Below are 10990 nucleotides of genomic sequence, written 5' to 3' on the forward strand. Positions count from 1 at the left end.
GTGTGGCTCCCCATAAGCACAAGTACTAACTTATGAAAGATACAGTTCCCAAAGCAGGGTTTTAAGCTGCTTCAAGTGTCAGGAGGGCAAATCTCATCCACTTAAAGGTGCTGTTCAACAATATAATGAACTTTAGGGATAGGATGTCTCCAGCAGGGAAGGTTTAGGAGCAGCCAGGGAAGACAGAATTCCATCAGTCAGATCAATTAGCCCAAATCTTTCTTCAAAATGGTGAAGATATTTTAAAAAGTGTATTCTGCAGCACATATATGACAGTGTACACTCAAAGCTATTTCATGAGCTATTTAATTGTTGTTCCCTATTTATACAAAATCAGATCCCAGAGTCCCATTGTGATGGGTGCCTCACAAATGCATATAAATACTAGGTCTTTGCTCGTCAATGACATACAGTCTAAGAAATTTATGCATCTCATGTTAGTCATGATGAATTGAATTAATCCATGACATTCAAGTCATGGATTATAAGTTCATCACGGGTGCACAGAAGGGAACTGGTGAGGTTTTATTCACCAAGGCACCCCCGGGGGTTACAAGAAATAATGGCCACAAGCTAGCAGAGAGCAGATTTAGATTGGACATTAGAAAGAACTTCTTCACAGTTAGAGTGGCCAAGGTCTGGAACGTTAGAGTGGCCAAGGTCTTCTTCACAGTTAGAGTGGCCAAGGGCTCTCAAGGGAGGTGGTGCTCTCCCCTACCCTGGGGGTCTTCAAGAGGAGGTTGGATATTCATCTAGCTGGGTTCATCTAGACCCAGCACTCTTTCCTGCCTATGCAGGGGGTCGGACTCGATGATCTATTGAGGTCCCTTCCGGCCCTAACATCTATGAATTTTGTCCCTCTATTCAAAATGGTCAGAGGTTTTGACTGGCTCCAAGTGCCTAGCAAAATATAGTTACAGCTCCAGTGTTTAACTAACACTGAGTCTTCCTGTGATAGGTCTGGGCTTTGGTCCCCACCTCTTCCTGTCATATTTCCCGCCTGCTCCACTTCCTGCTCCTTGCCTGCCATGAGTTGATAATAACCAATATGTAGTCATGAGAAGGCTGCCCTTGAGACCAGGGTAGTCCTTTACTTGGTGCCTTAGGGCTATTATCAAGGCCTCCTTACTACCCCTATATTTGTGCCCACACTTCATTAATGACTCTCTTTCTGCCTCTTTATGGGGACTATCCTTCATGTATGCTCTCTTTGCACAAAATGAGCATTGGACCTTGTTACATGCTACTTCAAATCCTCCAGGGTTACAGAAAAGGTTACTTCTGTCTGGAGTTACTAAGGCTCCTTTTCCCCAACTCCCAGGAGTTCCTCTCGCCCACCTGCAAGCTAGAACCTCCTTACGTCCCTCTGCTTTGCAGCCTTTCCTAGTGCCTTAAATGCTCTTGACCTCCAGGTTTGAGTCTCTTTTGAGCTGCCTGCTGCATCTCTTTTCCCCTGCTAGTCCCAAAAAATTGACTCCCAGAAGGGGTCTGCCACCCTCTCCTCTCCTGTTGCTTGCAGGTAATAGGGTCTGGGTTTGGGTTCAAGAAAATTGAGGGGTTGCAGTTGAGGACTGGATGCAGGTGAAATAATTAAAACTAAATCCAGACAAGAGAGAGGTGGATCTGGTGAGCAGACCACTTGACTTAGAGGAGGCACCTATAACTGATGGAGTCAGCCCCTCCTTGTCACTCAGATTAATAGACTTGCGGTGTTCCTGGATCCCTGTTATACCTGGATCTCCAGGTGACACATGTGGCTAGGACTGCCTCTCACCATATGGTGAGAAGGCTGTAATCCTTTCTTTCAGATATGAACCTGGCCACCATTAACCAAGCCTCCATAATCTCAAGGCTAGACTTTTGTAATGTGCTCTATGCAGGGCTTCCCTTGAAAACTGTACAGAAGCTGCAGCTGTTGCAGAATATAGTGGCCCACCTTCTTTCTGACAGGATGGGTCCCTAGGAGTATATAACTGGCTTCATTGTGTTTTAATAGCTTTCAGAAGCAACTCAAAATGCTGGTTTTCACCTATGGGCCCTAAACAGTCGGGGTCCTGTGTACCTAAGGGACCTTTCTCCTTTACTTTCAAAGCAATCTATAGAGTACCATTGAGAAACTCACACACTCCCTGCTCCAAAAGCAAATCCAGCAATGAAGTGGTGAGGCTACCCTGAGGGCACTGGTCACTACTGCTCTTAAACACCATGGAGACAGAGGTGGACCTCTAGAGGGGAGCGAGGTACATCCTCAGGACAGCTTCTCTGCCTCATTTCTGGGTTTGACATGTATGGAATGGAAGAGGTTTACCAGAGAACATTATTTATTTATTCATTCCTTCAATTTGACAAAAGCAAACTCCTATAAGTGCCATTAGTATGTCAAGTTTGTTTGGCAAAATGTCTGAGAGGTCATTCTTAGTTGCTCCTCAGCTCTGGAACTCCCTCCCTTGAAGCTCACCAGAGCTTGATCCCAGACATCTTCCGTAAGCACTGTACAACTTTCCTATTTGGGCATGCATATAGCAAACACATTTCTGCTGAGATTTTTTTAGGGAGCCTGTTTACATTGATATTTTAGTTTTAAGTGTTTTTGTTCACTCATTACTCTCCTGTTTTATAAGTTGTTCACCCTTACTGTAAGCTGCCCTGAGTCTTTGTTGGGAAGGGCGGTATCTAAATCAAATAAGTATATAATAAATAAATGCTACTGATCCACCTCTTCCACTCCATGTGTGCCAAACCCAGAAATAGGGCAGAGAAGCTGCTTTAAATGTGTTCCTTGCCACCACCCTTAAGATCTCCCTCCTTAGTGTTTAAGAGTAGGGGTGGCTGGTGCCCTGAAGATAGCCTCACTACCTCATTGCTCGTTTTGCACTTGGAGCAGGGAGTGGATGAGTGGTACATGCTTCTCAGTAGCAATCACAAGATTGCCTTGGAAGTAATACAGACATGGTCCAAATGAATTGACTTTGTCACTAAAGAGCATCTCTAAAGGGAGTTGTAAGGTAGAAACAAAGTCCAGCACTCACCTGGGTAAGGATTCAATCAGGAGGAAGCCTCACTACAACCTTAGAGTTAGAAGTAAAGACACTAATACAGCCACTCCCTCGGATACCCCTGCCCTCCATGAACCTCCAATATGCCCAAATCTTTTGTTGAAGAAGAATTTGTTTTCTGTTTTGTCATTTGTAATTGTTTTGTTAGGATACAATAGGTCTGGGCTGTATTAACCTTCCTGGAAAAGGAGGAGAACAGAGTCTGCAGAAGGTCACCTGTGGGGTAGAATCTGGTGCAGATATAAGATATGTAGACAGGAGACATTAATACATACTGTACAGCAACAGACAGCTGGCTCATGATTCAGTCCGTAAGGGTTTGAGATTGTGAAGTATAATCGATCCCAAGACTTACATTATAATGCAATTCCTAAAAGTAGGACCTTCCACAGTAAAACTTAGCACATACTTACATGCATATAGCTCTGCGTATAAAGAAAAAAATTAATCGGTTAACAGGTACTTCCTGGATGCTTGTATGTAGTATTATATATCTTTTTTGTGTGTTTTATTCACATGATGAAAAGCACAGAATTTTGCATAATTATCCACTCTCCCCCTATGCCCCCCCCCCAGTACCACCCCTTTCATGTGGATGAATTGTTGTTGATTGTATTACAGAAGCACCCACAGGCCTCGATGAGGATCCGATTGTGCTATATTCCATATACATACATAGCAAGCAGTAGTAATTCCCCCAAAGAGCATGTAATTTCAAAAATAAAGGGGAAAATATTATTAGTACCTTTCCTAGAGCTGAAGCAGAGAGATGAATGCTTTGTTCAAAGGTACCTAGAAGTCTGCAGCAGAGGCAGGAACTGAAGTGGTATCACTTTAGTTTCTGTCCAGTGCCTTGGTTACCCTTTTTCAATGGCACAAATGCTACTTTACTGTTCCCAAAAATTTATGTATTCACTTCATCTCAAATCATAACAACAGCATATTTAACATAAGACAGTCTTCAAGTCTTGTGTACTATATGCATTCTGGAGCACAAAAATAAATATCCAATATTGTAAAAAAATTCTTTGGAACTTTCTCAGATAAACAATCCCTTGTCTACAAGTCAGACCTATCCCAAAGATTCTGTTGTCTTAATGCTAGGGACAGAAGTTACACATAAACTGGTTTAAGTGATCAGAAACTGTTTTAAACCTGTAACAGAACAGAAGCTCAGTGCACATAAACCAGCTTCAAAATGTCTGAATCTGGTTTAAGATAAACCTAGTTGAATGTAGTATCAGACTTAACTGATTTGGGTCAAACCAGTTTATGAAACTTCTGTCCCAGACCTCTGTGCATAACTTAAGCTCTTCTTCCATTACATATCTGATTCACATAGGAAATGAATGAACCCTCCCCCCCATCTAATTTGTACCTCTGAAGTCTGCTGAAGTCAAATGAGATTCCAGGGGCAAAACTGCAAGCAAAATAAAAAGCAGTACTTTGTTTGCACGCTTGTTACAACTAAGCAACAAAACTCACATGTACTAGTTCAGTGGGAGCCAACCTTTTCGGCAGGATGTCACAAATTAGCCATAAGTCTTTGTAACTGCCATTCCATTCCCCTACCCTTGCCTGATCTGCTGCTCTGCTCTCTTCTTCATGACCTGTCTGCCACTGTCCCCTACCCTGTCTGCTGCATACCACACACAGAGGCTGCCTGTGGCACTTGTAGCACTTGTTGGCCACACCTGTATTAGTTTATAAGCAGGCAAGAAAGTAAGAGTCAGTGATGTTCATAACTATTATTCCATGCCTAATAATATTGTAAGTCATGAAACTGAAGGCCAGCTAGCTACTCCAGTAAAAGCAACGCTACCCTTGAAAAATCCTCTTGAATATTTACTGGGCATTGATACAAGCAGGACATTGCAGAGATTAAAATCATTCCCTTTTTTATCTATGACTATAAATCCATGCCACAGGTAACGTTAATAAGCATTTATTAGATTAGAAGCTACCAGGCTTGTTCAAATTAGAACACACTTTTTGTTGGATTTTTAACTGAGGTGCAATGTTCACAAAACAGCTGCTAAAAGTCAGCACCTTGCACCTCTAAAACAGATTTGGAATATCTGGACAGGTGCCTGCAACAGTGACTCAGCCAGAGAATAAATGCTATTAAATTTACAGAGAAGAATGCACTCTACAAGTCAAGGTCAGGTCCTTTAAACAGGTGCAAAAATTATGACTGCAAAGCAATTACAGGAAACTTTGCCTTTGTATTGGTTTTATGGGTAAAAAAGCAAAAGAAATTATATACTGCTAATAAACTTTTGAATTTTTTTTTTAAATAAGCAAAAAAAATGTTCTTTTGTTTCTTTTTTGCTAAAGATATGCTTTCTACATTGGTACTAAATGAATCCTTAGGTGCCATCACAGCTGAAAAGGACAGGAGGTAGAAGGGCAAATTACATTTGCTGTTACATGTTTCTGGGAGTGGAATCAATAGCACATGATCTCACACTCATAATGGCAAAACGATGCAGAATAAAAGAAGCTTGTGTGGGCATGGAAAAAGCCTGAGACGGAAATACTAAACAAATCTGAGAAAGTGACACATTTTATAGATAGCTTAAAAGCAAAAGGAAAGCTTGAACTGGGAATATATGGATTACATTCAAGAAAAGGATATCCAGGCTTGTGTATCAGGCCTATTTGTTTCTTCTCAGTCCCACCTTTTTGTTTTTTCAACCATATATACATTTTCAACCATTCTTACTATCTTAGATTTACTATAATTAATCTATTTAATAGAATTTACCCATGTATTTCAAATATTCTTTTTGAGATTAGATCCCTCCAAATTTAAACACCACAAAGATAAGCCCCCTACACACAAACCTAAACCCAAAAGCAAAACACCATCACACCTATAAGTAAGAACACTGTTTTTGACTAATGATATCAGGTCAAGTTATGATTTTGAAGCTCTCATTAAGTTCCTTAAAGTCCCCTTCATTCATATAGGTATTATTTAAAGTTCCTTAACTTTTCTTAATAATATAGATTCTTGAGATTTGCTCTCATGTTTGTGACCATCCTCTATACAGCAATAATATCCCTACTATGAAACAGTGAATGATTGTTTGCATACTATTCCACCAGGGGACTGCCAATTGCAAGATATGACAACAGCATAATCTTTTGCTTAGTATTCTCTACTACTAATACAGCCTTCATCCCATTTGCCTTTTTAATGGATGCTGTGCAGTGAGCAGACAGTTTCAATGAATTTTTTTTCTGAATAACCCCTTTTCCTGATCACTGGGCTGGATGCTTGCTGCATTAATCAACTGTTCCCTAGATTGGTTCTTAGAAACAGAAAGGATGCCACGACAGAGCTTTGTGCCAGTGAGTTTCCCCATGCTGGAAAATATGTAGTCCCTAAAAACACAGTGCGACTTTTTTGTTTTAAATAATCCAATCATTAATCAGTGGAGCAAAAAGAAGCCAGAAATTTAAAGAACAACAAAAATAGTCAAGTCTATGCACCCTAAAATAAACATGCAGTGCTAACAGGTTTACAGTAGTCAAAAAAAAAAAAAAAATCTCTTAGATGACAAAATTCCATTCCCTGCCAGTATAAAGTAAAAAGTAGAGCGCATAGAAGGAAAGATACATGCTTTGATCATAGTTAAAATGCCATTAAATTAGCAGCAAGGGCAGATTTCAAATCATTTCCTTTCGGTTTAGTTAGGATCAGATAAAAAGGTTTTGTCTTAGCTCCTTCTCATACTTACCTTTCCTTCTAGTAGCTGGTTCTACCAAAAGGAAACCATGACTTTGCCCAGCCTTATATCCTTCCTCTGGAAATAGCCAATGTCTAGTGCCTCACAGGTGTAGTCCATAAAAGCAGTAAGCGTTAAAATCTGCAAGTCTAAAGTTCTGTGGAAAACACTACATCAGAACTTCTGGAATCTGGTCAAGAGCATCCTGGGATGGACAGGATCAGTACATCCTTCCATAATAAGTAAGAAAAGCACAAACAAAACCTGGAGCATACCTGTAAATGTATGTAGGGATGCTGTAATTAAATAATTAATTGTACTTTAATCGTATATTAATCTGCAAATGGAAAGTTTCACATCACCAAACATGATTGATCATGTGTGGGTAGTGATGCGGGCTTGACACAAGCACTTCTAAGGTATAAAAAGAATCAAATAGCAATGCACTTCAGATTTGTATTTAACCCTGCATAATCCCTGCTGTTCAGCAAATTGATCACTTGGCTGATAGTATGAATAAAGGGCACATTAAGTTTACACTGCTGTGTGCTTGTTTGTACCCACCTAGTCCCCATAGGTGTCATGACTTAGATTTTGAAGAGGTTGCTGCCACAACTTGGAGTTTTAACTGTCACCACATAGCTCAAATTTGTCAGATTGTAATGCACCATAAAGCTACTGTCTATATTAAGACCCAAATTTTCCAGTAGAGTTATACATTTCTGTTCCCAGGCCCATTTTCAGGAGGTGGTTTATAAATCCCCTCTGACCCGGAGGATTGTGAGGGCAGAGAAAGAGATTGTTCATGTGTCTCTGTAACAGGGAACCCTAACCCTGTTACAGGGAAGAGGGAGCCAGGGAAGGAAAGGTTTAAGACTCAGGACTTTGTAGCCCAGAAAAGGGGAGGAGTACGTGATGTAAAGAAAGACCCTACCAGCATAGGTGACGGAAGGGGAGGGCTAATGGGGCTTAGCCCCCCACTCCAGACACGGGGCAGCAGTAGGGCCTCAAGGCAGCTAGGGCCTCAAGCAGTAGAGCCTCAAGGCAGCTGTGGGCTTCTGGTGGCTGCAGCAAGGGTGAAGAGGGGTGTGCACGCAGTGGTGAGGGAGAGAGTGGACCTAGGGCAGGCACTGCACAGCGGGGAGGAGCACAGGACTGAGTGGCAAGTGGCTCATCCAGGGGGCACAGCTCCTGCTGCTACGCACACCCCAGGAAACATAGGGGGCATGTGCCCCCAGATCTGCATGGGACAGTGCAGGCTACCACTGTGGGCTGGGACCAGAGCTGCACCAGGCTCTTCCCGGTGGAAGGGGGCTGGGCTGGGCTGGGCTGCACTCAGGGTGGGCACTGGCAGCACTGGGGGGGGGACAGTTACAGGGGGACTGGTCACCACAAAATTCACCGTAGCCCCTGCTCCCAGCGCCGCTGCTACCCACCCCGAGTGCAGCATGGCCCAACCCCCCCACTGGGAAGATCCTGGCCCCAGCTTGCAGCCTGCCCTCATCCCACATGCATATCCTGGGTACACAACCCCTGTGCCCTCCCAGGGTATGCACAGTAGCAGGAACTGCCACCCCCTCCCTGCGCCAAGTGCCCCCTGGACAAGCCACTCACAGCTACATCCCACACCCTGCCTCAGCTCTCTAGGGCCTGCCCTTGCCCCAGCCCCACTCCCCCCCTCATTGCCATGGCGGGGGTGGGGGTGGCAAACCAAAGCTCCAGAGATGAGGGAAGGAGTCAGACACAGGCAGGATTAGGGGCTGGGGTAAGTGGGTCTTGCTTGTGCCCCATTCCCTCCCTTACCACTGGGGCCTCAATCTGCCCTGCATCATGGCCCTTCACCATCCCCCCGCCCTTTCCTCCACAGACTTACCTGCTGGGGTAGAGGGGCCTCATGCTCATGCACACACTCACTCAACCCCACCAAATAATTTTTTCTCCCTCCACTTATGCTTGCCAGTATAGCAAGAGTGAAGATCTCAGCTATCAATAGAAGCCCCAAGTAGACAAGCAATAATGAGCAGCTTGTTCTGAGCTTACATTTGTAAAGCTCAGCCTGTAGCTAGCTACAGGACCCAGCAGAGGGAGGGGAGAACCGCACCTGTGCCCAAGGAGCAGAAGACCGGATCAGCTGACCAGGTGGATTGGGCTGACCCTCCCCAGGCCAGATGAGAGGAGCTGGCTAAGGGGGTGGAGGGAGACAGAGCTTGGCAGAGTGGAAACCCATCTGGCTAGGATAGCTGCTCCCTTAGAGGAGGGGCTTCTGGGAAGTGCTAAGGATTTCCTTTTTTTTATTTTGTGTTTCAGAAGGCCCAGAGAAGGGGATATAAAAGAACCCTCAATTCTTTGTGATCACCCTAGAGGGTGAGTGGGGTGGGGTGAGTACACCCAAGCAGACTGAAAACTGACCCTGTTAGCACCAGAAAGGCCTGGGGGAGAGGTCCAAGGACTGCTTGACAGGCTGGTATGGGCTTGCTCTTTCTTCTTTTTCTTTTTTCTCTGGTCATGATAGTAGTAACACCTTGTGGACCAGAGATGCTGTGAGGGGAGGCAAGGAGGCTGCAGAACAGAGTGCACTGTGCTGTGATTTTTTTTTTTTAACTTCTTTTAATGGTTTCAGAGCAAAAGGCCTAGGATGGGGCCAGAGCCCATACAAAATAAGGTAAACTGCAACCTGGCAGGGCTGAACCCCCACCCACAGATGGCCAAGAGAAAGGGAAAATGGGCAGAGCCCCAGTCAGATTTGAGGCCAGGGACAGGATAGGGAGACAAAACACATATGTCCTAGGCTTCAGTTACCTAGGGGCATCCTCTTGAAGGAATATTTATAATAACACCACGTCACGGCAAGTGAGAAGAGAAGAAAGGCACCAGACATGGAAATGGGTATAGGTAGCCAGGTGCAGCCCTCAAGAGAAGGCTGAAAGCTCTTGCCTATACCATGGCCCACTAATGCGAACTTCCAATGCCTATCATACAATCATAGAAAACTAGGGTTGGACTGGACCTCAGGAGGTCATCTAGTCCAACCCCCTACTCAAAGCAGAACCATCCCCAACTAGATCATTCCAGTCAGGGCTTTGTCAAGCCAGGCTATAAAAACCTATGAAAATGTATGTTAGCATATATAAGATAGACATATGTGCCAAGTATGAGCTGCTCAGTTAGTGCTCTTTGCTATACTGAGTGGTACAAAAAGGAAATTAAAATGGAAATTCATACATGACACAACTGGGCAAATCCTGTACACAATTCACAATTAATAAGAAAGAAAAGAAGTGTTTTAGAATCCCTGATGGAAGGAACAGACCTGGGAATGTCTTCATGGAATTCTGCAGATATTGAAGGAACATAAGGACTAATAAACCAGTAACTGGACTCAAAACAATAATCAAAACAAGAAGAATAATAAGCTGTATGTTGTCAGGTCAACTTGCCACTACTATTGAAAATGCACATTTAATTGCTAATAATTTATAATAGACCAATGTTACTGGGTGTGGTATTATACATGGTATTGAATATAATGCTATATCTTTAGTTATTGCTTGTGTGATTAATGGTAATCAATTAGCTCATTACCATAAATAATAGCATAAGACTTAGAAATAGGATGATAGTCACAACTGCACTTGGGTTTTAGAACAATTCTAAAGAAAAGGAAAAGCAGCTCTGCAGATCAAGCATCTACAGGTAGATAAACTGGGTGGTACACCAAACAGCCAACAGGATGGAGCCAAAATTGCTGTACTGCTAGAAATTCCCTAAAAGAAGAGAAAAGCTCAAAACTATACAATTAGCTTGGGGAAAATAGTTAATACCTATGTTCAACTACCCAAATGTTAATCTGGTCACTAAAGATAGCCTTGAAGTGAATCAGGCATGTTGCAAAAAAAGCTCATTGCTACTGTCTTTGTGAATGTAATACAGAAATGCCAAATAAAAGTAGTGCCAAAAAAGAACTAGCCTGACTGGTACAAACACATTTGGTTAGGAAGATGGTACAGCTCTGAAACACTGCATGTGCTTTGGAATGCAACAACTTCACCATGGGGAGAGAAACCTGTCCAGGAAGCTGGAAAGATTCTGTCTAAATGTTACCAATGTAATCCAGATTGGGACCTGTGCTTTCTGGCCTAGTGTCAACATCAATACCTGCAGGAAAAGGTGGTTTTAAGCCAGGAAATATGTTTAGCCTAT

The 10990-nt window shown here is 43.2% G+C and overlaps 1 long non-coding RNA gene across 1 annotated transcript in view; it reads right to left on the reverse strand.

Annotated features, from left to right (window-relative positions):
* LOC102383774 overlaps nt 1-6822 on the reverse strand; it is a 7287-nt gene extending 465 nt beyond the window's left edge. The window contains exons 1-2 of the long non-coding RNA XR_323371.1: nt 6803-6822; nt 4435-4476 (exon numbers count right to left, since the gene is read on the reverse strand). This is a non-coding gene — a long non-coding RNA (uncharacterized LOC102383774). The remainder of the gene's footprint in view (nt 1-4434; nt 4477-6802) is intronic.
* Nucleotides 6823-10990: the final 4168 nt, after the last annotated feature.

This window comes from Alligator sinensis, unplaced genomic scaffold (assembly GCF_000455745.1).
Source record: "Alligator sinensis unplaced genomic scaffold, ASM45574v1 scaffold313_1, whole genome shotgun sequence".
In the NCBI taxonomy this organism is placed as follows: domain Eukaryota; kingdom Metazoa; phylum Chordata; order Crocodylia; family Alligatoridae; genus Alligator; species Alligator sinensis.